The sequence below is a fragment of the Squalius cephalus genome, assembly GCF_949319135.1.
Source record: "Squalius cephalus genome assembly, chromosome: 1".
Classification (NCBI taxonomy): domain Eukaryota; kingdom Metazoa; phylum Chordata; class Actinopteri; order Cypriniformes; family Leuciscidae; genus Squalius; species Squalius cephalus.
In genome coordinates this window covers 5,741,907-5,768,903 of record NC_137122.1, presented here as the reverse complement: position 1 = coordinate 5,768,903, position 26,997 = coordinate 5,741,907, and the positions used below count along the sequence as shown (strand labels likewise).

Here is a 26,997-nt window from a genome sequence, read left to right as displayed (position 1 = left end):
CCCCCGCCCCCCCCGAAATCGACGCCTATGGCGGCGACTACAGGAGCTTCCAATCGCGAGGGAACAATTTTGCATTGTAGGCATAACTAGGGATGCAATAACGCCACCAACAACAACCAAAACTAGGCTCTCATTGCATGTAAACTAATTGTAACGTTTCATTGTTAATCAAATTAAAATGTTCTTCTCTTTGTAAACGTAGGCAGAGGCATATAGTGACAGATTAATTCAATAATGTTGCAAAGATATTGCATCAATCCATATGTTTCATTAGGCTACTTGTTTTGCCTTACTCTTTATTCATTTAGGCTATTTATTCAGTTATTCATCATCTTCCGTCCTTCGCACTACTTGTGTAGCGCACGCATTCTCAGACCTGTCACCTGTCACTCATCATCGTAGGGGAGGTGTGTGGAATCATTCCCGCGTTACAATCATCAGCCAATCAAGGTGGTCACTTCAGTCAAGCTCGTGCATGAGTAATGACGTCATCCATAGCAACGAAGACTCACTCTTAGTTTAGGAGTTGTCATTTTTCTTTACTAAGAGTAAGTCAAGTCAAGTCAAGTGTATTTATATAGCGCTTTTCACAATACAGATTGCATCAAAGCAGCTTCACAGCATTAAACCAAAATAACACAACAAGGTTGTTTCTAGTGTAAATTTATTGATTGATAAAATTAAATTAATATCCCCAAAATATCCCCAACTGAGCAAGCCAAAGGCAACAGTGGCAAGGAACCGAAAACTCCATCAAGTGACCTAATGGTGTCCTAAAACTCCATCAGGTGACCCAATGGAGAAAAAAAAAACCTTGGGAGAACCCAGGCTCAGTCGGGGGCCAGTTCTCCTCTGGCATTTATGAACTAGAGGCCAGATTGTAGTTTGAACAGTAAGATTTAAAATGTTATATGAATGCCTGGCTGAAGAGATGCGTCTTTAATCTAGTTTTAAACTGGGAGAGCGAGTCTGAGCAACGAACAGTATCAGGAAGGCTATTCCAGAGTTTCGGAGCTAAATGTGAAAATGCTCTCCCTCCTTTGGTGGATCTGGATATCCTAGGTATGACCAAAAGCCTTGAATTTAGTGATCTTAAAGAGCGTGATGGATTATAGGGCGATAGAAGATCCGTTAAATAGACTGGAGCTAAGCCGTTTAGGGCTTTATAAGTCAGTAGCAATACCTTGTAATTGATACGGAACTTTATAGGTAACCAATGCAGTGATGATAAAATCGGTGTTATATGATCATATTTTCTTGATCTAGTAAGAACTCTAGCGGCTGCATTTTGGACTAACTGTAGCTTGTTTATTGAGGATGCAGGACAACCAGCTAATAAAGCATTACAGTAATCTAGTCTCGAGGTCATGAATGCATGAACTAACTTTTCTGCATCAGAAACTGATAGCATATTACGTAGCTTAGCAATGTTTCTAAGGTGGAAAAAGGCTGTTCTTGTAACATATGAAATATGATTTTCAAAAGACAGGTTGCAATCGAGTATAACACCCAGGTCTTTTACTGTAGAGGATAAAGTAACAGGACATCCTACGATGTCAAAGTTGTATTGTGAGAGGTTCTGTGGGCGGTTTTTTGAACCGATGATTAGTACCTCTGTCTTGTCTGGATTTAATAAAAGAAAATTACGTGTCATCCAATCTTTGATATCTTTAACACATTCTGTCAATTTGGATAATTTAGCGTTTTCATCCGGCCGTGATGAAATACAGATTTGAGTGTCATCAGCATAACAATGGAAACTAATTCCATGTTTCCTTATAATATTTCCAAGTGGCAGCATATATATTGAGAATAACAGAGGGCCTAACACAGATCCCTGCGGCACTCCATAGTTTACTGGAGTTATGATCGATTTTTCTCCATTCAAATAGACAAAATGGTAGCGGTCAGATAAGTATGATCTAAACCAGCTTAATGCTTGTCCTTGAACACCAGTATAATTTTGTAGTAATCTAAGAGTATTGTGTGATCTATAGTATCGAACGCAGCACTTAGATCAAGTAAAATTAGTATTGAGATACAGCCTTGGTCAGAAGCTAAAAGTAAATCATTTGTGATTTTAACAAGCGCAGTTTCAGTGCTATGATGCGGCCTGAATCCTGACTGAAACTTTTCATATATATCATTTTCTTGCAAGAAAGAGCCCAGTTGAGCGGACACAACTTTTTCTAGTATTTTAGACATAAATGGAAGATTTGAAATGGGTCTATAATTTGCTAGATTATTATGATCTAATTGTGGTTTCTTAATGAGAGGTTTTATAACTGCCAGTTTAAATGTTCTTGGAACATGACCTAAAGATAAAGATGAGTTAATAATATTGAGGAGAGGCTCTTCCACTACAGGTAACACTTCTTTCAGTAGTTTAGTTGGTATATGATCTATTAAACATGTTGTTGTTTTAGATGAAGTGATAAGTTTATTTAACTCTTTTTGTTCTATAGTTGTAAAGCACTGTAATTGTTCTTGCGGGGTGATAATTGAGGCTGAATTATAAGGTGCGATTGAGGATTGAACATTTACAATTGTGGTTCTGATGCTTTCTATTTTCTCAGTGAAGAAGTTCATGAAATCATTACTACTAAACTGTAACGGGATATTTTGTTCGGGTGACGTCTGTTTATTTGTTAGTCTAGCCACTGTGTTAAAAAAACCTTGGATTGTTTTGGTTATTTTCTATTAGTTTGCGGAGGTGCTCAGCCCTGGCCGCTTTTAGGGCCTTTTCATAACGTGACATACTGTCTTTCCATGCGATTCTAAAGACCTCTAAATGAGTTTGTTTCCATTTACGCTCTAAATTACGGGTTTCTCTCTTTAGAACATGCGTAGTATTATTGTACCATGGTGCTTTAATTTTCTCTCTGACCTTTTTTAATTTAATGGGTGCAACAACATCCAATGTTCTAGAGAAGAATGGTGCTCATAGTGCTAGTTAGTTCTTCTAGTTCATCTGTTTGTTTGGGTTCAGGCAGCAGCTGAGACAGATTAGATAAGCAATTTGAGAAATCATCTATGGTGGATGGAAGGATTGATCTGCCTGGTCGATAAAGCGGCGCAGCATGACATATTACAGCAGTATGTAATATGCAAGTTACCAAGTAATGGTCAGTGACATCATCACTTTGCGGTATAATATCTATATTGGTTGGATCGGTTCCATATGATATAATTAAATCGAGTGTATGATTAAGACAATGAGTTGGTCCGGTGACGTTTTGCTTGACCCCAAAGGAATTTAATAAATCTATAAACGCAGCCCCTAACGCATCATTTGAATGATCTACATGTATGTTAAAATCTCCAACAATTAATGCTTTATCGACATTGACCAATAGATCTGAGAGAAAATCTGCAAACTCTTTTAGGAAATCAGCGTAAGGCCCAGGCGGTCTATATACGGTAGCCAAGGCTAGAGATAATAGGGATGTTTTTCTAACATCTAAGAGCGTAACATTTAGTACAAGTACTTCAATGTTTAGAAGACCTAGCTTTAGAAATTGTTTTTGCTTACTAATAGCAACATTTTCTGTTTTAATAACAATTAGATTTTTCCTAGATCCTGCAGTAGAATTATTATTTGATCTCACTAAACGAGGAATAGACACAGTTTCAATGCAATGTTCTACACTAGTATTTATATCATTTAAATTGGTGCAGGAGAGACTATGATTTGGACTTTTGGTTACTAGTCATCTAATGGTATTTAACATTTTGGAGATGTTATCCGACAGAAGATCCACTCCGAATCTGCTTGGGTGTAAGCCATCGGCACGGAAAAGCCTAGGACGCTCCCAAAACAGATTCCAATTATTAACAAAGAGCAGTTTCTGCTCATTGCACCATGACATTAACCATTCATTTAGCGCGAATAGTCTACTAAACTTTTCATGTCCTAGTCGGTACGTGGGAAGCGGTCCTGACACAATAATCGTTGTTTCGGGCGATGTGCTGCGTACCGTATCGATCAGATTCCTAAAGACTTTCTTCAGAACCTCCGTCTGGCGGAACGCTTTTCAGAGAAGATAAGGCAAAGTTTTTTTGTTTTTTTTTCAGCACAATTCACACCCCGCGGTTATTCAGGAGAAAAAAATCTCTGAATGATCTACGTGAAACTTAGGTCTTCCGACCTTTTACTATCGTGTCAATTGATTTTGATTAATATGCGCGAGGGGGGATTCACCGCTTGTGTTGTTTGAAGACGCCGGTGAGAGCGCGCGCACGGCTGGGGTTTTCTCTCTGCTCGTTCTTATATGCAGGGAAAAAGAGATTCCGTCCGGTCTTGGAGCCCAAAACAGGAAAAGTGTATCATCTTATATCAAATTTTAAAACCTATTTAGTCAGAAACGTCATTCATTTGATGAATGCTCAAGTCCGATTTTATATATCCTCGAGTCCGAGTCCAAGTACGAGTCATCAGTCCGCGAGTCCAAGTCAAGTCACGAGTCCTGAGAATAGAGTCTCGAGTCTGACTCGAGTCCGAGTCCAGGACTCGAGTACTCCATCACTGCCAACAGTACCCTTACTTGATAGGCGTGGTGTTTGCCGGAAAGAAGCGATCAATGTCATTTTCGCGCGAATAAGAAAGCCATAGTAAACAACAATGGATGACATACAGCAGATCTTGTTCTTGCTTCTCGACATGTTTGTCACAAGCACCGACATTAGGCGTTTCTCAATACCAAGTAAGCAAAGTTCGGACTTGCCAAGTCCGTCTCAGGAGAATGACTCCAGAGGACGCGAGTCCGGTAATTCTGCGTCACTCAGCTCGCTCTGCTACTCCGGCTTTCTTTGTTTACATTTTAGGCAACAATAAAATGAAATGTGTTCCACTCTGCCTCTTTTCGTGTTCATTTAAATAAATTTGAAACATTATAGGCACACAAATGTGGTTCAAGCAACGCGTATTGATTATATTCACTGTATAGCATTAGCCTATTTATAACAAAACAAAATAAAAAAACACCCCTGTTATTCCAGGCAATATGTGCATTTGTACAAATGTTGCAATAAACAACATTACAGTGATAATCTTTTAAAAAATTAGAAAACTCAACCCTGATTTCAGTTTTATCAAAAAAAGTACAAGTAAAAGGTACAAGAAGCTATAGGCCTACAATAAGAAATAAAGCAAACAATTCAGTCAAATACAAATTCAGCGCTCTAGTCTAACGTTACAACGGTAAAGTTAGATAGCCTAAATATATGAAACTTCACTTAGCCCTCAGCCAAAACGATTGGTCAGGGAACGAATTATAGATTCCAGGGCTCCAGACTGCGACCATTTTTCCTGCCGGTGCGACCAAATATTTATTTAGGTCGCGCTGGCGTGACCACAACGTTGCAGTTGAATCCAAACAAAATGAAAGCGGAACGAAAATGCGCTACTCCTTTATGCTTTACGGACCGTTTATTAGTTCGGACCAATAATAGACAGCGCAGCCAGTTGCGGGCATAGACAGTAAAAGACAGCGAGCCGATCTTGATCACAAGACACTGTTACTAGGTGATCCAGTGAAGAAATCCATTGAATTCGCCTCAGAATTAAGAACATAATCTCTGCGAGATCCAGTGAGAAACATTACGATTCGACGCAAAGTTCTAACCATAGATATCAGATCAAACAGCGCTGACGTGGAAACCAGGAGAAACACTTTCAGAAGGCTTTCAGTCCACAAATCAGCAACATTCACCATGGATTTAATGTAGTAACTGTAACCATAATGTGACAGAAATAGTCAAACGCTTACAAGTAACTACTAACTGTTACTCATCTTTTTCCAGCACTTCAAAACTATCATATATAAATGTTATTTTTAATGTGATGACCAACACATTTTTTGTTCATCCTTCAACAATTGGCTTATTTAAACTCTTATTTAAACACTTATTTAAAAATAATAAAATAAATAAATTACCATTGAAAACAGTAGGATGCTTATTGGCTAAGCTATTAGCTATTTTCCCTCCCTAGTATATTTTTTTTCACTCGGTTTGCTTTTTAATTAATATTAAGACATTATGAATGATAATAATTAAAGTTAATTTCATCTATGCCCTAAATTAAGCTTAGGCTAGTACTTTATTGTAAGCCCCAGTGCTGCTACCAGATATGTCTCTGCAGAACTCAGTGTCTGCGGTGCCGCTGCCCTCAGATGTTAGTCTGGTGCCTGTGAACTTAAAATAAAACTGCACATTGTAATATCTACGTTAAGTCTATTTATTATTAAAGGAGTCATAACCTCGTATTACCTTGGATACCTACTGCTGTATTATAGTCTTTCAGGCCCTTCTAAAAAAGAAAAGTGGAAAAAAAAATAAACACAGAGCTCCTCAGACCCTTATTTCTGAAGGCATTATTGTCTCGCGAGATCTGATGCGATATTTTGGCTGTCGTGGACGGTCATTATAATAATGCAAATGAGGGGCGCGTTGATTGGTTGCAGGAAGGAGGGGGGTTGACACCGCAGGTAACGCTTTAGCATATCATTACAAACTGACATCATGGCGCAAGTTGTGAATGAACGCGACCGGCTTCCCGGCCAGTGTATAAGTATGAGGCGCCGTTTAGGGCTTAAATCAAACTTCATTCACGCACACATATATGAAACACGCTTTATACTAAGTAGTCACACATACATGTATACAGAGGTGGGCACAAATACATCAAAAACTATTTTGTTACAAACTACAAATACTGGCTCATGAAATGTAACAAAATAAAATACAAAATACTGATGTGAAAAATGTATTTAAATAAAATACAAGTAATTGGTATTTTGAAAATACAAAAATACTCCCACAATAATCTTAAAGGGTCATTTCACCCGTGGAGACATGAATGTGTATTGAAAGTGCAGGTATTTTCTTAGCAATGGTAAAACACACATCAACCGATCACGCCACCGGCCTCGCGTCTTTCAACCGATCACGCCACCGGCCTCGCGTCTTTCTCCCGCGGCGCTAGCCTCGTCCTGCTCCCTGTATTACTGTGATTACTGATGAGCGCACCTGTGAGATGCACCGGTCTCATGGGCTATCTCTCATGGAGGTGCGGGTATTTTCTTAGCAATGTTAAAACGCAAATCAACAGATCACTTGTTTAGCATTCATGTAAACATTACATTCAGATTCACCAATCGGGGTGAATTCAGTTAGATTGAAACAAAAGGTGAGCATGTAAACAATGGATGGCGACCGCAGAAAGCAAAAGCTGAATCCCGGACATTTTTGCCGATCTCGACGGCCGGACATGTCCGGGAAATAGAGTATGGTAACCCCTACTACTCAGCTTTCTTCGTCCCTGTTTTCTGCAGGTTTCTGCCGTTGAAATCAAACGCACTCGCACTGATCTGTGATAGGTCTGTTAGCGCATTAGGTCCAACCCCCTATGGGCGGGTTTGAAAGGGTGGATCTAGTGCTTGTAGTCTTAACAGAAATCCCCCCCTCTTACACTTCCTCCTACAATGACGCAAAATGACGATTTTTGCGTCATTGTAGGAGGAAGTGTAAAGAGGTAAATACAGATTTCTCTCGTCTCGGGGGAAAATGAAAAAATGTTGCATGACCATTCAATAGTATGACTGGGTTTCTAACAATGCAAAGCTTAATGCAAATGGGTGAAGTGTCCCTTTAAAGGGTTAGTTCACCCAAAAATGAAAATTCTGTCAGTAATTACTCACCCTCATGTTGTTCCAACCCCGTAAGACCTTCGTTCATCTTCGGAACACAAATTAAGATATTTTTGATGAAATCTGAGAGCTGGATCACTCCTCCATAGGCATAAGGCATTATAACTTGCTGGCCCAGAAAATGTATTAAAGACATCGTTAATATAGTCCAAGTGACTACAGTGGCTCAAATCTTAAGTTAATAAAGCGATAAGAATACTTTTTGTGTGCAAAAAAAAAGAGACTTTATTCCACTATTCATTTCCTTCTCTCTGGGCCTCGAGTTATTTCACGTAGTGTTTTTGCGCAGCGCGTCTGTGTTGCACGTCACACGCATCACACACATGGGGCCCTATCTTGCACCCAGCGCAATTGACTTTGTACACCGACGCATGTTTCATTCCTATTTTGCACCCGCGCAAAGCGCGCTTTTCCCTCCACAGACGCACGTCGCTAAACTAGGGAATGAACTTGCGCTCCCTGGGCGGTTCAGCGCAAAAAAGGAGGCGTGTTCATTTTTGCAAATCATACATTATTACGATAGATAGATAGATAGATAGATAGATAGATAGACAATTTATTATAAAAGCATACATCTAGCTTACACATTTACCCAAATTATCATACGCCTTTTTAACCGAAGTTAATTTGGGTGGGTTTCTCCATCCTCAACGTCCCTGACGAGAGCGTTGCTCTCCTCGGCTGTGAACCGCTCCTGGCGTGCGCCTGGCAAATCCGCCGTTACAATAGGAATCCGCTTTAGAACTAGCGCGCCTGCTCTTAAAGGGAATGTGAGATGACGCTCTGATTGGTTTATTTCACGTTACGCCCAAACCACACCTATGAATAATGAAGCTACTTCAGACCAACCCATTTTAGATTTGCGCCTGGCGCAAGAGTCATTTATCCCGCCGGGAAAATAGCAACAGCGCCAAGACCCGCCCACAAAGTTACTTGCGCTTTGCGCTTGACACTTGCGTTTCAGATCGTTAAAATAGGGCCCCTAGTCTAAAGTCAGTGGCGCGTCGCGCGTTGTTCATTATGCTATTTTAAGGGCGCATGCTTGACCATAATGTATAGCGTGCACAACGCGCATACATTTTGATTCTCTAATCTACACAGAAGCAGCAGTTTTCATTTTTGCAAATCATATTATTACAAATGATAGATAGATAGATAGATAGATAGATAGAATATAATAGCAATACGCCAAGGAAAAAGCGCGTCTGCTCTTAAAGGGAATGTGAGATGACGCTCTGATTGGTTTATTTCACGTTACGCCCAAACCACACCTATGAATAATGAAGTTACTTCAGACCAACCCCTTTTAGATTTGCTCCGGGCGCAAGAGCCATTTATCCCGCCGGGAAAATAGCAACAGCGCCGAGACCCGCCCACAAAGTTACTTGCGCTTTGCGCTTTGACACTTGCGTTTCAGATCGTTAAAATAGGGCCCATGACCAGCGTCGGCCAATAGTGAGCCTACGTGTGACGTGCAACACAGACGCGCTGCGCAGTTATACTACGTGAAAAAACTCGAGGCCCAGAGAGAAGGAAATGAAAAGTGGAATAAAGTCGTTATTTTTGTTGTTTTTTTGCGCACAAAAAGTATTCTCATCGCTTTATAAACTTAAGATTGAGCCACTGTAGTCACTTGGACTATATTAACGATGTCTTTAATACATTTTCTGGGCCAGCAAGTTATAATGTCTTAGAAGCCTATGGAGGAGTGAGCCAGCTCTCAGATTAAATAAAAAATATCATTATTTGTGTTCCGAAGATGAACGAAGGTCTTACGGGGTTGGAACAACATGAGGGTGAGTAATTACTGACAGAATTTTCATTTTTGGGTGAACTAACCCTTAAATGCCGTTTTTAAGAGGAGCCGCGCCACTTCTTCTCCTGTGTTCAAAACTCATTCACTTCTTGGAGGGAGCCCGGTCTACAGGGTGTCACGTGATTTTCGTGCATCTAACCTGGACATTGCCATTACCAACATCAGACCGAAAATATGGCAAAATCATTTACTATGGTGATAAGCATATGGTGATTTTTCTTAAGTATTTAAGTATTTGAAATACTCTAAATACACTCCCTCAAAATATTTTGTTACAAACTACATTTTATTTTTTCCACACCTGCAAAATACAAATTACAAAATACACTAAAGTAATTAAATACGTATTTAAAATACATTTAATTGAAATACTGCCCATGTCTGCATGTATATGAACTCTCCACGCACATAACGTTACGGTACGTTCACACGGGTCGTCAGCGTCAACGCTTGACGGAAGGCGTGGCTGAAGTTTGGCAATGACGCCATGGTCATAGCAGCGTCAGCCAATGAAATTAGACAGGAACTCAACAACAAGCTTCATTGTCATTCAATGGTCATAAAGGACCGGGTGATTGCCCACCGCAATAATTAGTTTCTCCTCCATTTTAAAATTTATCCTCAGTTTGCTGCTCTTGAACAGGATGAACGTGATTGGCTGCCGCCTGGCTACTGTATTTGCATAGAGCGATCTGATTGGCTGACGCTTCCGTCGGCGGCGCTTCACTGGCGTTGCTCGCGGCAGAAGTTGAAAAATTCTCAACTTCTGCCGCGAGCAACGCCAGTGAAGCGCCGCCGACGGATCCACAATTCTTTTCGGCAACGCTTGACGTCACCCATTCAAAGTCAATGGGAAGCGTTGACGCTGACGCCCCGTGTGAACGTACCGTTACTCATATGAGACGCGAGCACAGCACACACAAATGTAAGACGCGAGCACACACACACACAAACTAGACGGCGCCTCATATATAAGAGTTAGGCAATAAACAATAGCCGAATTCATAATGATCTCAGTCATTTGTTGTTTGCAAAGTAGCCATCCCCCATGTTTACCTCGAAGCTAATACTCCCGCCAGTGTTGTGCCTGAACGCGTTCATTGAACGATAGTTCATGAACTCGTTCATATTTTGGGCGAACGTGAACTGAACGTACCGCATTACTGCCTGATGAACGTTACTGTGAACTCGTTCATTCTGGTGTCTGTGAACGCCACGCTCTCTCAGTTTAACTTCGTTCAGTAGGATGCCAGATTTCTATAAAGCCTTCCAGGCGAAAACCCACCTAAAACACACCGTAAACCGGCCTTAATATGTAGCGGAAAAACACCCAATCTGGCAACACCAGACTCTCTTGTTCGATCTCCTTCATCAAAATGAACAAATCTTTTTTCGAATCATTTCATTCATTTAAGGGGCTTTAAATGTTACTATTAACTGGCAAATTCCCCGAACACATCAACCTACGCAATCTTGATCATATTCTAAATTAAGAAATCATTATAATGCAGTCAAAATCATTTACAGGGAACATAAATAATTACTTCACCTCGAGTCTTTCGTTTATTTGTCTATACAGACGCAATAGCATACAATAGCCGCATTAGCAGTTAGCTGCAGTTTGTTACACACAGTAGAGCAATAAAAACACAGTCTTACCGTTTCAATTGCAGGCAATTTTGTTGGAATGGCGCTTTTCCAGAGCTTCGATGCCAACTTCGCCTGATATTGCCCCAAATTTGTGAAGGATTTCGGCGCACAATGTTTAGCACAGAACAGACAGCAACGATAAGCCAGTGGGAAAGGTTGAAGGAGCCGCGTCATTAAAAATGAATTTAATCCACTGATCCCTGATAGCTAGGTCCATTCTTGGTAGAGAAAACACATTTACATGTTGATTCTGGCAGAGCAACTCACGTCTGCACTTTGTTTCTGCATCTTTCGCGACTGAATATGAGGGGGAGAGGGGAAGGGCGAGCTTCCTGCTGCGGTGTCCATATATGGTATATCCTCCCCCGTCTTGACATCAAGACGGGGAAGAAATCAAAATCTCGTATTTGAGTGCGCGTGCACGTGGGCTATTTTACAAACCCTGAGGTAAAAAAACGCTTCACTTTTAAATATCGGCTTCCCGGCCAGTGTATAATCGTTAGGCAATCATAACATACATTGATTCTCGTGGAAAAGTGAAAATTGTAGGTTAGGACTCCTTTAAATAATTTGTCAGTATTACAGTGATTTTGGGGGAAATTGGAATAATTGTATTGCAAGCTGATTTAAGTTGTGCCCCTAAATTTTCTGTTGTGCCCCTAAATTTTCTGTGCCCCTAAATTTTCTGTGCCCCTAAATTTTCTGAAAATTTTCAGTCAGGGGCTACAGCGCTCCTAGTAAAAAAAGTTAGTCTGGAGCCCTGGATTCACGAGACCAAAGATTGCCGTTAGGTCTACACAAGACGCATTATATCTCATGTTTAACCACTACAGAGACATCAGAGTCAGAGGCAAACGTCAGAACGACTAGCTAAGGAAAGGCTGTTCCAGGAGGGGAACATGAGCGCCGAGCGCCCAGTGATCGGCGGGAATGGATCTCATAACCTGGATCAAATTTTCATAAATATTTATAAATAAACCACATATTTGAGCTTTAAACAACTACATTCTCACCTGAAAAACTCTTAAAACTACATTTCGTGACAATAACAGTAGTATTATATTTCCACTGTATATTAAAAAATGTCACTTCTAATGTTGTCATTCCCCTTGTAGCACGCGCAAGTGACGGTACTCTGTCAACCAATCAACGCTCTGCAGTGAGTCTAGCTCCACCCTTTAGTACCGTACCACTGTGCTAGACACTCCAACGAAAGGGTACCTAAAAATTGGTACGGTATGGCATTTTGGTACTATTCACAACTTTTGACAGTGGATACGCAAATAATTGCTTACCGTACTGTACCATACCGCTCAGTGGAAACGAGCCATTAGAAAGATTACGCACAATGCAGACGGACATTTGTTCTGGTCGGTATAGTCTAACAAAGATATCAATAGCAAAATTAGTTTTAACATTATGTGACCATTGTATATCGACATGATGAAAATATTCATTCAAAATCATTCATGCATTAATGCTGCATAATTATACCTGAGAATGCTTTGACGCGTTTCCACAGTGCACAATGCTTAAGGGGACGTCTGCCAATTCCACCAACTGCGGTAAACGTACACTGTTAGCAATTGATGTAATTTTTACAATAAATTTTACAACAACATATTGTATTCATGTTTTTATTGTAAATGCAAATGCATGATGGGAAATTTATGGACAGTCCTGTAATTTTATTGTAACTACACTGTAGAAGGGTCATTCTATGAAAATGGTGGCTTTTTGAACAGACAACTTTTTAAAAATGTAATTCTTTTTTTTATACCAAAACTTATAGTCAGATAATAGTTAACCTCTTAAAATTATAAATCAACTTAAATGACAGCTTAATGTATTTTTATATTTTTACTACATTACATTAAAAAATGCTTGTGCTGCTTTTTTGTCACTGGTGTTACCTATATTTTAGATGACAATTCAGGCTTCCCAGAATGTAATTTGACTATTTAATTTGCATACATAATCAAAGACAGAAAAATGTAATGTAATATTAAGAAACTGTCTTGATTAGTAATAATTTACTTTAAACAGGCATGTGTAAAGTTCTATTGTGTGACATTTTTCTATTTCTACCACTGTGTTTTTTGTTGTAACATTAGAAATAATTGAGGTTGAGTGATCAAAATTTAATGATCATATCCTTATAATGCTTACTAATGAATGCAGCAACAGTTAGGTAGATACAAAAAACATATTCTATGAAACTGTGAACATAGAATGCCAGAAAACCAATATGCCATGTGGCGGTAACACCAGTGACGCAATGTAACACCAGTGACGCAATGTAACACCAGTGACGCAAAGTGAAACCAATGACAAAACATAAGATTATTTCAAACAATTTTTTATACATTTATTATGAAATGCTAACAAGTCTTTATTAATATAATTGTTGAGGCTTTTATGAAACCTTATGTTGAGAAAAAAGTTAGTGGTGTTATTGATTGTCACTGGTGTTATTGTCATGTCACTGGTGTTACCAGCAGCAACAGTAACACCAGTGACGATAACACCAGTGACAAATCTGCAGACAAAATGGCATATCTAAGATGGCGGCCACAGTAGCTCAAACCACACTTTTTAAATTGTAAATAAATCACTTAATCATGCAATTTGAAAAAATCTATTTATAAAATTTCATTTCCCCTTACTATAAACTGTAGAACACCAGTGACACATCTTAAGTCCTCGCATGAAATTATCAAATTATTTATCAAATTGATAAAAGATGAAGAGAGAGTGCACACTCTCCATGTGCTTTTCAAAACAGCCACGCCTACAATAGACCTTTGACTCAGAAAGAAGTTGGCAAGGATGTTGATTTTTTTCAAAGTGGTGGTTTTTATAAATTGTAACACCAGTGACATGAAATTGAGGGACAGGTATTCCCTGTAAATTATTTATAATATTTAGTTGATATTTTAGTTTTTTAAGTAGTCCACTAAATAACTATACTACTTCCCTTTGTATTATGACATTTAAAGGGGGAGAAAAATATATTTTTTAACTCAAAATATGTCACTAAACCACGACTCCTGACCCGAGGGACAAGCCAATTTCATGGTACTGACCGTGTACTACAATATATATAAAAAATGGTTTGCAATATAACTGTCTTACATATGTTTTATTAACAATAAAACACTTAAATTAAAACAAAAAACATATATTTTGTGTCATTATCTGACACTTTTAAGTGTTTTTCCTGGTGGTTGAGGCCGGGACAGGAAAGCCACCATTTTCGTAGAATGACCCAGAAGCATTATTTTACAGCCACCGCATAGCATTGTGGGATCGTTGCTGTTTGAATTTTGAAATTGCGCGCGGCCAACGGCACCAGAGAATCAAACATTTTTGGAAGAAGAACACATCTCAGGTATGAAACGTTAACATGAAATCTATTTTATAAGTATATGGATATATTAATACCGTTGATATGAGTGAGTGCTGCTGATTGTTTCGTTTGGTATATTTCAGTGACATTAGCTTCAGTGACGTTCGCCCCGAGTCGACTAAAAACAACGTGAACTGACCGCGGTGAAGTGGCGTCTTCTTTCTCAATCCATACGGAAAAGGAACCACATGCAGGTGTAAGGTACGAGATATTCACAATTTTTTGTTTGGTATATTTCTCAGTGACATTGGCTAGAGTAAAGTTAGATCCCTATAACGTTAGCTCAACTCGCCCCGACTCGACTCGCTCACTCCCGGTATAAATTGAACTGACCCCGCTGAAGTGGCGGCGTCTTCAATCCATAAGGAAAAAGGTAGGCTAAGTTACCACATCACATCAGGTACAAGACACTAGATATTCACAATGGAAAAACAAACATGCATGGTGAGTAGAATCGAGTCGAGCTGAGCTTGTAAATTAACGTAACTTAACTGTTAACGTGAATGGAAAACCACCACAATGACGATAGCTCAAATAATGTTAGCACAGACTGTAAAAATAAGCATTAACGTTAGCCCCTAAGCTTCCTTAGCTCAGATTATTATTGCATTGATTACACGTGCTACCGGGCAGGCTGTTGTAACGTTAGCTAAGTAACGTTATTAGGACTTCTGTTTTGCTGTTTTGTAATCGGGGGTCTTGAAGTCGTGGTGGTTTACACACTTAGCATAAACGTAACGTTAGCTTGTAGATTTTACGGTCGCTGAATACTTACAGAATTAAATGAAGATACCAGCATTGTCATTTAATTAAAGCCCATATTTCAAATAACGTTTGCTTGTGTTTACAAACGTTAAATTGTTATTTGAAATATGGGCTTCAATTAAATGACTGCTGGTATCTTCATTTAATTCTGTAACTTAAGTTAGCTATAGCTGTGATAAAAGCTGAATATAGCATCTGTTCAGATGTTATAACTTTACTTTGTGCTTGGCCAACCAGGGTGAAAGAGCAGTCATGTAAGCGGTCTTTATATAAAATAAACTGCGCGTGCGCACATTAAACCTCCAACCAGCATCGTCATTAAATATTTTTTTTCGGAGCCTGGGTTCTGTTGAAAGGCTTTCACTGCTCTCTTTGTCTTCAGAGAAGGCAGCAAATTATCAGTAGTATTAAAATCAAGTTAACCATTTTGTTTTTCTCAAATTATATGTGGCTGCCTGGCAGACTGTATGGAATATTAAAATAATAATAGATTTGTAATTGGTATTTGTTGTGTAATTGGTAATACATTTGGTAATGTTTACATTTTGTATTCCCTAGCCCTCTGCCACAGCTGCTGATATCCAGAGAGAGACCCTACCCAGCACACCTTGCTTAATTGTACAAGGTATATTCTTCCCTTATTTTGTTAAAAGGGTAGTTCACTTTTAAATGAAAATTACCCCATGATTTACTTGCCTTCAAACCATTCTTTCTGACAAATACAATCTGAGTTATACAAAAACAAAACCTGACACTTCCAAGCTTTACATTGGCAGTGGATCAGTTTGAAGCTCAAAAAAGTGCATCTATCCATCATAAAAGTGCTCCACACGGCTCTGAGGGGTTAAAATAGGCCTCCTGAAGTGAAGAGTTTGTGTAAGAAAAATATCCATATTTAACACGTTACAAAGTAAAATTCTAGCTTACGGCCAAACGGCCATACGCAGTCTACTTGCATTCAAAGTGCAACTTGCGCAACTCATGACGTCAGAAGTAGCGTAGTGTGTCATGGCGTAGTGTAAATATCAGCAGTACGTTGTATTACTCGCATAAGTTGCGCTTTAGAGTAAAATCTGTATGTTATTGTTCTTTTGGCCGGAAGCTAGTTATTTTACTTCATGTACGAAAAATATTAATATTTAAAACTTTACAAACTCATTGCTTTGCTTCAGAAGGCCTTTATTATTAACCCCTCAGAGCTGTGTGAATCACTTTTATGATGGATAGATGCACTTTTCTGAGCTTCAAACTGATGTTGCAATCCACTGCCATTATAAAGCTCTGAAGCATCAGGGTGTTTATTAATATAACTCCGATTGTAAATATATTGTGAATTTTAACCGTTTCAGCCAGGTCAGGATTTCTTTTTCAAATGGTTAAAATGTGCATTAAAAAGTTGGATGGAGACCCAGCTATTACTGTTAAGTGTCTGTTTTACCTAGAGTTGGTATTCCCATACAGGACATTTATGTGTAAACAGAAGAGTCTGACGGACAGCAGTTTAACATTACGACTTTCATTAATTAATTAAATAAAACACTTTGAAGTGTGGTTAAGGTATTTAGCAGATGCTTTTGTCCAAAGCGTCATTCGACAGTGCATACATGCATGCAATGACGTTATATATTTACAAAAAAACAATGTAAAAGCCAATGTAATTCTAAATTTTAAAGGGTTAGTTCACCCAAAAATGAAAATGATGTCATTAATGACTCACCCTCATGTCGTTCCAAGCCCGTAAGACCTCCGTTCATCTTCAGAACACAGTTTAAGATATTTTAGATTTAGTCCGAGAGCTTTCTGTCCCTCCATTGAAAATGTATGTACGGTATACTCTCCATGTCCAGAAAGCTAATAAAGACATCATCAAAGTAGTCCATGTGACATCAGGGGGTTAGTTAGAATGTTTTGAAGCATCGAAAGTACATTTTGGTCCAAAAATAACAAAAACTACGACTTTATTCAGCATTGTATTCTCTTCTGGGTCTGTTGTGACTCCGCAGTGACGCTGCTGACGTAAGACGCTGCTGACGTGTTATCTGGTGCGCCCGAGCTTCGTTTACAGTCTGAGGGAGACGCACGCTGTATTCAAGCTATTTTATATTGTTCCTCTGTGTTGAAATCCTTAGACATGTTTGCGAAGATTGTTTTGTTTACAGCGTGCGTCTCCCTCAGACTGTAAACGAAGCTCGGGCGCACCAGATAACACGTCAGCAGCGTCTTACGTCAGCAGCGTCACTGGGGAGTCGTGAACCCGGATTGTCTTGACAACAGACCCAGAAGAGAATACAATGCTGAATAAAGTCGTAGTTTTTGTTATTTTTGGACCAAAATGTATTTTCGATGCTTCAAAACATTCTAACTAACCCCCTGATGTCACATGGACTACTTTGATGATGTCTTTATTAGCTTTCTGGACATGGACAGTATACCGTACATACATTTTCAATGGAGGGACAGAAAGCTCTCGGACTAAATCTAAAATATCTTAAACTGTGTTCTGAAGATGAACGGAGGTCTTACGGGCTTGGAACGACATGAGGGTGAGTCATTAATGACATCATTTTTTTGGGGTGAACTAATAACAAGTTAAGTTGTTAATATTAAATAAATACATCAAAATAATTTTTGTTTATGAGCAAGTAGCAATACTTTTGTTTTTTACACAGTATTTGTCATTATTTAACAGATATGAAAACTTAAAACTTTTTTTCCTCTCTCTCGGTTTTCAGAACTTTTTGTGGAATCAACTCCCAGACGGGCTGCAAAGCAGAGAAGAGATCCGGGCTCAACGCACCTGTTTACACCCTCCTAAGAAAACAGTTTTTAATAAAAGATTAAAAAGATATCATTGTTGTGTTTTTAATTGCCTAATACGGATAATTACAGGCAGCATTGTATTGTAATATTTACAAATAACAGGATACAGTATATTGAATTACAATATTAAATTGTAATTCTGTCCTGTGAAATTACAGGAAATTCCTGGCAACTGAGTTGCAGTAAATATACAGTAAATTGAAATAAATTACAGCATTTTACTGTAATAATGCTACTATAATCACAGTACAACTGCTGTATAAATACAGTACTTTATTGTAAAAGTAAACAGTAATAATCCTGTATATTACTTGCTGTAAATTTACTGCAATTAGTTGCCAGGAATTTCCTGTAAAATTACAATAAATTTTTAACAGTGTAGCCTATAATTTGTATTATTTAAAATTACTTTTAACATTTAAAAACAGACGTTTTCAAATTCCAAAGCTTGCAGAAGGTTCCTAATGGCAATACTGACTTAGGCTACAGCTTTCCTTGTAGCCTTAAGTGAATTAACTTGTCTAAGAAAATTATTCATAAAACGTATAAATATCAGTTGAGCCTGTTTACTTTCGTCACTGACACAGATGAAAATGAAAAGACTAAGTTCAGCTTTAGGAGGGGAAGAAATAGGCCAGGATAAGAAGACTGAGAGAAAAAGAAATATGAAGATGAGGAGAGAGCAGGTATTGACAAATAATCTAATGGCAAGGTTTTTAAAGCTAGCCTATTTCTTATAATTTTTTGGCCTTTAAAAGTCCTAAATTGCACATGTAGATCAGAGAAATCCAAATTTTCTTGGGGGAGCATGCCCCCGAAACCCCCTAACTACGCCGGGGCCTTGAGTCTTGTTGCCCAGGGCACAGGAAATTGTTAATCCGGCCCTGAGTGAAGGCGGTGTCCCTGCAAAGAAACCGAAGTACCACAGTGTTATATGTGTTTGTACCAGTGTTAAACCCCCCCACGCGCCGAACGGTCCCCCGCACAAATCTCCCGGATTTTGAAAACCAAATGTTGACAGGTATGGCATAGGCCTATTGTTTATTCGGCGACAAAACAAAAATGTTACAATTACAAAATAAGTTTGTAACAATGTCAGTTACTTGTCAGGTATTGTTCATAAAAACAAGCATTAGATGAATAGTTGGTGTTTCATCCGTCCCACCCCTGTCAGACGATTGAAACAAAGCACAACTACCGTTCAAAGTAATTTTTTACTTAAATCATTCTATATTTGTACCAAATAACACATGATATTAAGAGAGCACATATGTGAATTCAGGTTATTGATAAAAAAAATAAAAATAATAATAATAATAATAATTCTATATGTAACCTTCTTAGAAAACGACGTTTATTTGAAAGGTGTTTCAACTGTCCCAGCTTAGTATTGCTTATGTCTCACGTGGCTCATCATAGGCTCAATGTAAAGCATTTAGCAGAATCTGTTCCAGTATGACACTTCAAATTAATTCCCTTCACAGATCTCAAACTTTAACTTTACATTTATTAACAATTCTCACTCCAAACATCGAGACAATCACACAAACGAACACAAACTCGCTCAGGTCTGAATGAACTCAACATATTCTCCTCATGCTCGCTGCAGCTGCACTAAATGTTTATTTCAGAAGGAAGACGCCAGAAAAGACGCACAAGTATCGCTGTGATCGATGAAAACAATGAAAACAATACAGAAATGAGTCTGTCACTTAATCAAACTGTATAAAGTGTATGTGATGTTGTAAATATGATACATACGATGAACTGCTCTCCTCACCTCAGAAGAATCGAAACTCAATGAGGGAAGAAACGGCACGAACGAGCGGTGACGTCATCGGCCGCCAACTGTAGATGATCGGAGACGCGCCTATGGCAAGCCGTGTTAGCATTAAATACCCCTGGCTGTACTAGTGTAATTTAGTTTTGACTAGACAGAATTCAAATTCCAAATATCTTAATTCCAATTTTGACCAATCGTAATTGGAATTAATATCTACAATGTGATTTATGATTATGACTAGTCATAATATGCATTGAAGATATCTACAATGCTATTTTGACTAGACATAATATACATTCGAGATATCTACAATGCTATTTTGACAAGTCATATTCTTCCATTGGAAAATATTTCCGGATATGTTCAAATGAGTTTTGACAAGTAGAAATTTTAATTAAAGATATCATGGATTTTGCACTAGGCATTATTATGGCAAGCCGTTTTAGCATATAAAAGTATGTTTTGACTATCCATAAATATATTTTGGATAGTCATACATGTATTTTGACTAGTCATAATTATAATTTGACTAGTCCGAATAATATTTAGAGATATCTGCAATTATAAAATTGCACTAGTAAGAAATCTGATTTGAGATATCTTTAAATATATTTTGAATATATTATTATATCAAGAAGCAGAACTGGGTTACATTGTTCCTATGCAATTTCTTGTTTTTTTTCCAGAGGAACTAAATCATGTGACCTCAACCTACTATTGCCTCAGTTCAAGGGGGCTTCTGGTGTCCACATTGTTCCCCATATATACGCATTGTTCCCCATATATGGGTATTCTTCCATCCTTTCTGTCTTCTGCACTTCGGGCCTCTGTGCAAGTGTTTGCATCTGTATGTATCTGGAAGTGCATTTGTAGGTTCATAATATCTTTCAAAATTCAAATAATTCCCTGCAATATATTCAATTGATGAGTCACACATACGCAAAGGTAATTATAGATATCTCTAATTCAGTTTCGACTAGTCACAATTATATTTTAAGATATCTGAATTGTACCTGCTCCTAGTTAAATTTGCTGTTGTGTGACCTGAGAAGAGATTTACTCAGCACCTTTGAGATACAGTATGTAAATTATTTGGAAGAGGTTCCAATTTGAGGGATTTATCAGAAGATTTCATATTAAAATCCAGTAACATAACAACATTGAAGTTTTTCCTCAGCAGAGTCAGCCCCTCCCTGCCTAATGATTAGTGCTGACTGCTGACAACAGTAACGCTAGTCTGCTGAGAGAAAATATACTGGATTAAGTTAATTACTTCAGGGATTATTACATAACATCTGGATGCATTTATATGGCAAAAGGTCTCCAGCATGTATGTATCAAGAGCTTTGATTTTAATAGAATCTGATGTGGTGTTTCAATAAAGATTGAGAACCGCAAAATCCTCTTCTGAATTTATTTATTAAATATTTTGAAAAGACAAGAGTGAAGAACAATGGAATTATACACCAAATACATGAAAAAAAAGTACAAATAAACGTGATGGACAAGAATAATGCTCCAGAATCAAGGCAGACACAATTAGAAAAGGTGAAGGCTGATTTTAAAAATATAAGAATTTATTGAAAATTGTACAAATACAGCAGCCGCACACTCAAAAAATATAAGAATTTATAAAATATAGGCTATAAAGTTATTTTAAAATTATAGCAAATGTTGCACCAGACATGAGGCCACTACAAATGCTTGCTGGTTTTAAATGTGTTCGTTTTGGGAATAAAGGCTAACACAATTTAATCCACAGCATGCACATCTCAACATCATTCTTCTTTAAGATATAGAATTGGACAAAAACCTTCTTAAATCTTTTCTGCATTCTATGTCACTTTTACATGTGCCCCAGATACTTTTTATTTTCATACTTTTAAAGTACTTTTGTATAAAGCAGATTTAAATGACCCAAAAGACGCAGGAGCTTTATTATACAATTCCTAGACAAAATGGTGGAAGACAACAGTTTCCAAGGTAGGATTGGTTAATAAAATGTTTAAGGTGGGGCTTAGCAAAGGTGTATTTGCATCATGATTTTGCATGTTGCCCAGGGCACAGGAAATAGTTAAATAGTTAATAGTTAATCCGGCCCTGCCCATAACCTATTACAATCGGAGACTGTAGTTACCTGCCGGTTAAAGATGCTATAAATGGTTTCAGGGTCCTCGGCGGTGTCCGATCCAGTTCAGTCCTGGGGCCGTTTCACTGGGCTTTTGCTTAGGATTAATATCTAAACTACAACAAAGTAAAGATACCTCTAGGGAAAAAAAATCACTCTGAGACTTATTTTACAAGTTTTTGAATCGCCAAAAATTGGTTTCGTTTTACTTAAAAAAAGGTTTCAGAATAATACAAAGACAATAAATTCAAAGAGGAAAAAATAACAGAAATGCGTATAGGTCTTCACCTCGAAATGCGGCCCTGAGCAACGGGAAACAAAACCTTTTATATGGTTTGATTGGGGCCGTCTTAAGCGTTTAGGGCTGTCCCTTACAATGTAGCAATTATTTAAAAGTTAAAATAACTGGCCTGGAATATTCCATAGTTTTAAGGCTATTATGCAATAGACATACATGTGTATATCTCATATGTGCCACCTACGCTAAAGAGCTTAATATACATTTTGACCGTTTCTTGGCCTGCAGGTGTTAAAACCACAGCCTGCTTCTCGCCTCATCACTAACTGTGAGGAGGCCTCTTTCTTTCTTCTTGTTGTTCCACTGAACCTATTCAGAGAGCTCAAAGGAAACCACAAACACTGTGGTTGCAAAGCAAGCTTGCAACATGCTTCAAGCGTTGCAAGCAAGCGGCAACCTCCCCGTCTCTCTCATGAAACCAACACGGAAGTGAGTTAAACTGCAATTCATTGACTGGCCGCTTGAGGCTGGCTGCCGAAGTGAGTCAAATCTGTATCTCCCCCATGTTAAAATTACCAACTTTACAGCAGAAAAAAAACATGTTTACAGCCTGGTTCTCTCTGTGGCTTTGGTCTATACAGCTAATATGTAGAGGTATTGTGATATATATATATACAATATATATGTTGTGAGGGGGGTGATTTTTTTTATAACTCATCCGTTTAGTTGATTAATATTTAAAGTTCTGCATAATTAAGGGTGTGTCCACTTTTGAGTGACAGATGGATTCCCGCTGATGTCAATGCTAGCCGTTTGTCTGCTGTTAGCCGTCACTTCACCTCAGCAAATGTTAGCTGCTGAACTTGCCATCTCTGCAGTGTTTGTGCTTTTTTCGGGATTATTTCATACAATTTAATACACCCATTACTTAGCCCATGGCTTTGGATTCCGTCGTTGTCGTCGAGTATCGTTCAAGAGAACAACCAGCGCTGTATTTCAGTTGTTTTCCTCTGTGAACATGCACTAACGTTAATGGATGTCTGACAATTTCGTTGGTTTTTGGAGTTTTCAGATTTAAAAACATCTATAGATATAAAGGCTCGTTCGTTCTGCTCTCACGGAACAGATTATAATATGCTTATGTACCGTCAGATGAAATCCTGCAGGTGTCGGCGCTTTCTCCGTCCATGCAATAAATGCACATCCTTGAATGAGCGCGGATTTCTAGCGCATTTTTGAACTTCATAGGCAATATATCTATGATTTGAACCATTTGAGAGGCGGCCAAAATCAGAATTTAAAATGGACTGAATAAGCTCTCCGCGCTGACGGACCATAGACTATAAAAAAAGAGTGACTGACATGTAACTGTTATGCACATAAATCACTGTCACATACACTCTCTCAGAGTAATAGTTACTGCATAATACATTTTCAACTAGCAGAATAGTACAGAATCACGATACACAGTCTCACTTGTTGCCATGTCTTTTAATAATATTTCGAAGGGCAAAAACAGGAACTTTTAATTGGCTTTACATCATCAACTGTCACTTTAGCGCGAGGCCCTGTGCAGTCGCAGACTTGGTACTTTCCATAGGCTACTTTCAGTAGCATATAGCATTACCTCCCAAGCCTGAGCTAACTCGATCACGTCGAGAGGTGAGCGTGGTTTCAGATAGCCAGGCTCTTCCAGCTTCACCCACGCCCCGCCTCTTTGCCCATTTTCTGTTATCCGGGAGTGACGCAAGGTGACGCGAGGCCAAGATGGCGACGGCCGGCTCCGCCCACTTTAGGCTTCAAAAATGCTCTTCAGAAACCTACGGGTGACGTCACGGACACTACGTCCATATTTTTTTACAGTTTATGGTTGCAAGCTTCTTTTGCAAGCAATAACATATAAACTATAAAACCTTATCACAGGGCAAGTTTGTATCAAGTGATTCAAACTTCTCCTGTAAACAGGATATTTCACAATTAGGACATTTAAACTGATTCTCTAACATAACTACCCTAACGATACTAAGTAATCTTTTATGCAATCTCTCCATCTGCCTGATAATTCTCATAATTTGTCTGCTTTGATAGGTCAGCTCGTTCTGTGGGAGTCGGGTCCTTCTTCTTCCTCTTCTCCATTTGCTTAGCTTTATGAAGTTCTCTGGCATGGTCTCTCTGGAGTCGTGCAACTAAAAGATCGTCCATAGATATTTCAATTTTGCCTGTTACCCTTTGAGACATCGTCAGTTACCTTTGAGATATGTAAATTATTTAGAAGAGGTTCCAATTTTGAGGGATTTATCAGAAGATTTCATATTAAAATCCAGTAATATAACAACATTGAAGTTTTTCCTATCTCCAAAGAAAGATCTTCCTAGTCAAAAATCAGATTTAGATATCCATAATTAAATTGCAGATATCTTTAAATGAGATTTGACTAGGAATAATTCCAATTCAAGATATCTCTTATTAATAATAATAATAATAATACGTTTATTTTATATAGTGCCTTTCACAAAACTCAAGGTCGCTTTACAATAAAGTACAAATAAACATGACATAGAAACAATACAAATAAACTGAGATAGATAACATAATAGATAGAGATACATATACATAAAAATCAGATCATAGAATCAGGGGTCAGGGAAACAAGTAGCAAAAAGATGTGTTTTTAGGTGGGTTTTGAAATAGTGTAATGATGAAAGGTCGCGGATGTGTTGGGGAATATAACAGAGTTGGGGCAGCGGTACAGAAAGCCCTTTCACCAAACGATGATAGTTTGTGCCTACGGATCGTCAACAGACCGGGATCGGAATATCTAAGTGTGCGAACTGATGTTCAGAAATGGACGTAAACGCGCGATATTATGAAGGTGAAAGAAGGCAGACTTAGAGAGGAGATGTGTGGAAGGAAGGAAAGAGAGGAATCAAAGATTATACCAAGATTTTTGACAGTGGTGGAAGGTTGAACCAAAACTCCAGCAATATTAACACTGTCAACACAGAAACGGGATGTAATTTGAGGTGAACCAATAAGAAGTAGATCTGTTTTATCAGTGTTGAGTTTGAGAAAATGACTGGTCATCCAAATATTTATATCATCAATACAGCAACCAATCGTGAAAGTAAAAGGGCTGAATGCACAATCTCATTAGAGATAAATCTTTAAAGCCCGTTTTCTCAAAATGACTTTTCTCTCATTCTCCAAGTCTGAAATCTCCACTATAACACCTATATACACCAAACCTTCCAATCTGGTATCTAGTTATATTATGAAGACATTTACAGAGGGATTTGTAAATGTATTATTCCTAGCCTAATTTATATAACATATTATTCCAAAAAACATGATGAAAAATCATTTTTTTAAGGCTATTGACAGTTTATTCAGATTTACAGGATAGCAAAAGTAGATATCCATAAATCGCTTTTTTTCCCCATCTAATATGTGAACACAATGAAAAAATATTTTTTAAACTGGCTTTATCCAATACTCAGATTTTTATGTTTTTAAAAACATATGCAAATTAGCGCATATTTAATTAGATATTGCCTAATTTGCATATTTAAACATTAAATTACAGAAACTTGTAATACATTTTTTTCTCATCTTAATGTAGGTAATCAACTGGGAAAGTTTCATGGTGATATCTGCTAGTTAATAAATTTACCCTATTCACCTGTAGTGTCTCGCCTTAAACTATCCTTGTATCTCTGTAAAGCCGCTTTGGAACAATCTACATTGTTAAAAGCGCTATATAAATGAGGATGACTTGGCTTTTATTGAAAATGTGTCTCACAGAGACTCGAATCACCCTCTAGAGTCTATTTCATGATCAAAGTGATTCCAGGCATCACGGCCTTTCAAATCTAGTTTCATTTGTAGCAGCTGGACCAATCAGACACACAAATTATTCATTATATTTAATAAATAATCCAGCAAACTCACTCTCCCAACAAAGGTCTATGAAACTTTCCCCAAAACTAACATCCCAAGTGAACCTAACACACTGGCAGAACCTGGTGTCATGTTACAGGACGTATTAAGACTGATAAGACTTTTTTTACAACCCCCAAAATGCTGGGAAGGAGAAATAAACCCTGTTAATCCTATATATTCAATATATAACCACTAGAGAAATGTATAATTATGTACCTAATTTTCCAATCTCATGATTTTCCTTTGATGTGGTTTGGTCTATGTTTTCATTCTCTTTTTTAAACTCTTCTGCGTTAATGTTTAAGACTTGCATACTATGGTTAACCAAAATCATGTTTAGTCTCTATAAACTCCCATCTTTGTCCCCCATTTGTTAATTTAAATTACATTTTGCTAACTTTGTGACGCATTAGTATTATAAGAATCTTCAAGATTATTTTCTTAAACACCCAATTCAATTACATATTCAAATGCCCTGCTAGAACACAAAGGGTCGTAAAAATTTCCCTCGAAGGGGAAGACTTCTTATTGGCTCACACACCTCCAGATGGTGTGACATCTTCACGCTTTAAAAATCACTGATCACAAGATCCTTTGCTGAGAACTTTCCTGATGTGAAGAAGATGCTGAACTAGAGGTTTCTTAGGACCCCCAAGTTTGTTTCAGGCTGCGGCCTTGTCTTTCCATTCACCAAAGATCCTCTGAATCCCACTGGCTCTCTCTCATCAAGACAACATCAG

The 26,997-nt window shown here is 38.1% G+C and overlaps 1 protein-coding gene across 1 annotated transcript in view; it reads right to left on the bottom strand.

Moving 5' to 3' along the window:
- LOC307155956 (uncharacterized protein) overlaps positions 1 to 19,994 on the bottom strand; it is a 41,401-nt gene extending 21,407 nt beyond the window's left edge. Inside the window, exon 1 of the mRNA XM_079867053.1 lies at positions 19,950 to 19,994. The gene's annotated coding sequence lies outside the window, so the exon portion shown is untranslated. The remainder of the gene's footprint in view (positions 1 to 19,949) is intronic.
- Positions 19,995 to 26,997: the final 7,003 nt, after the last annotated feature.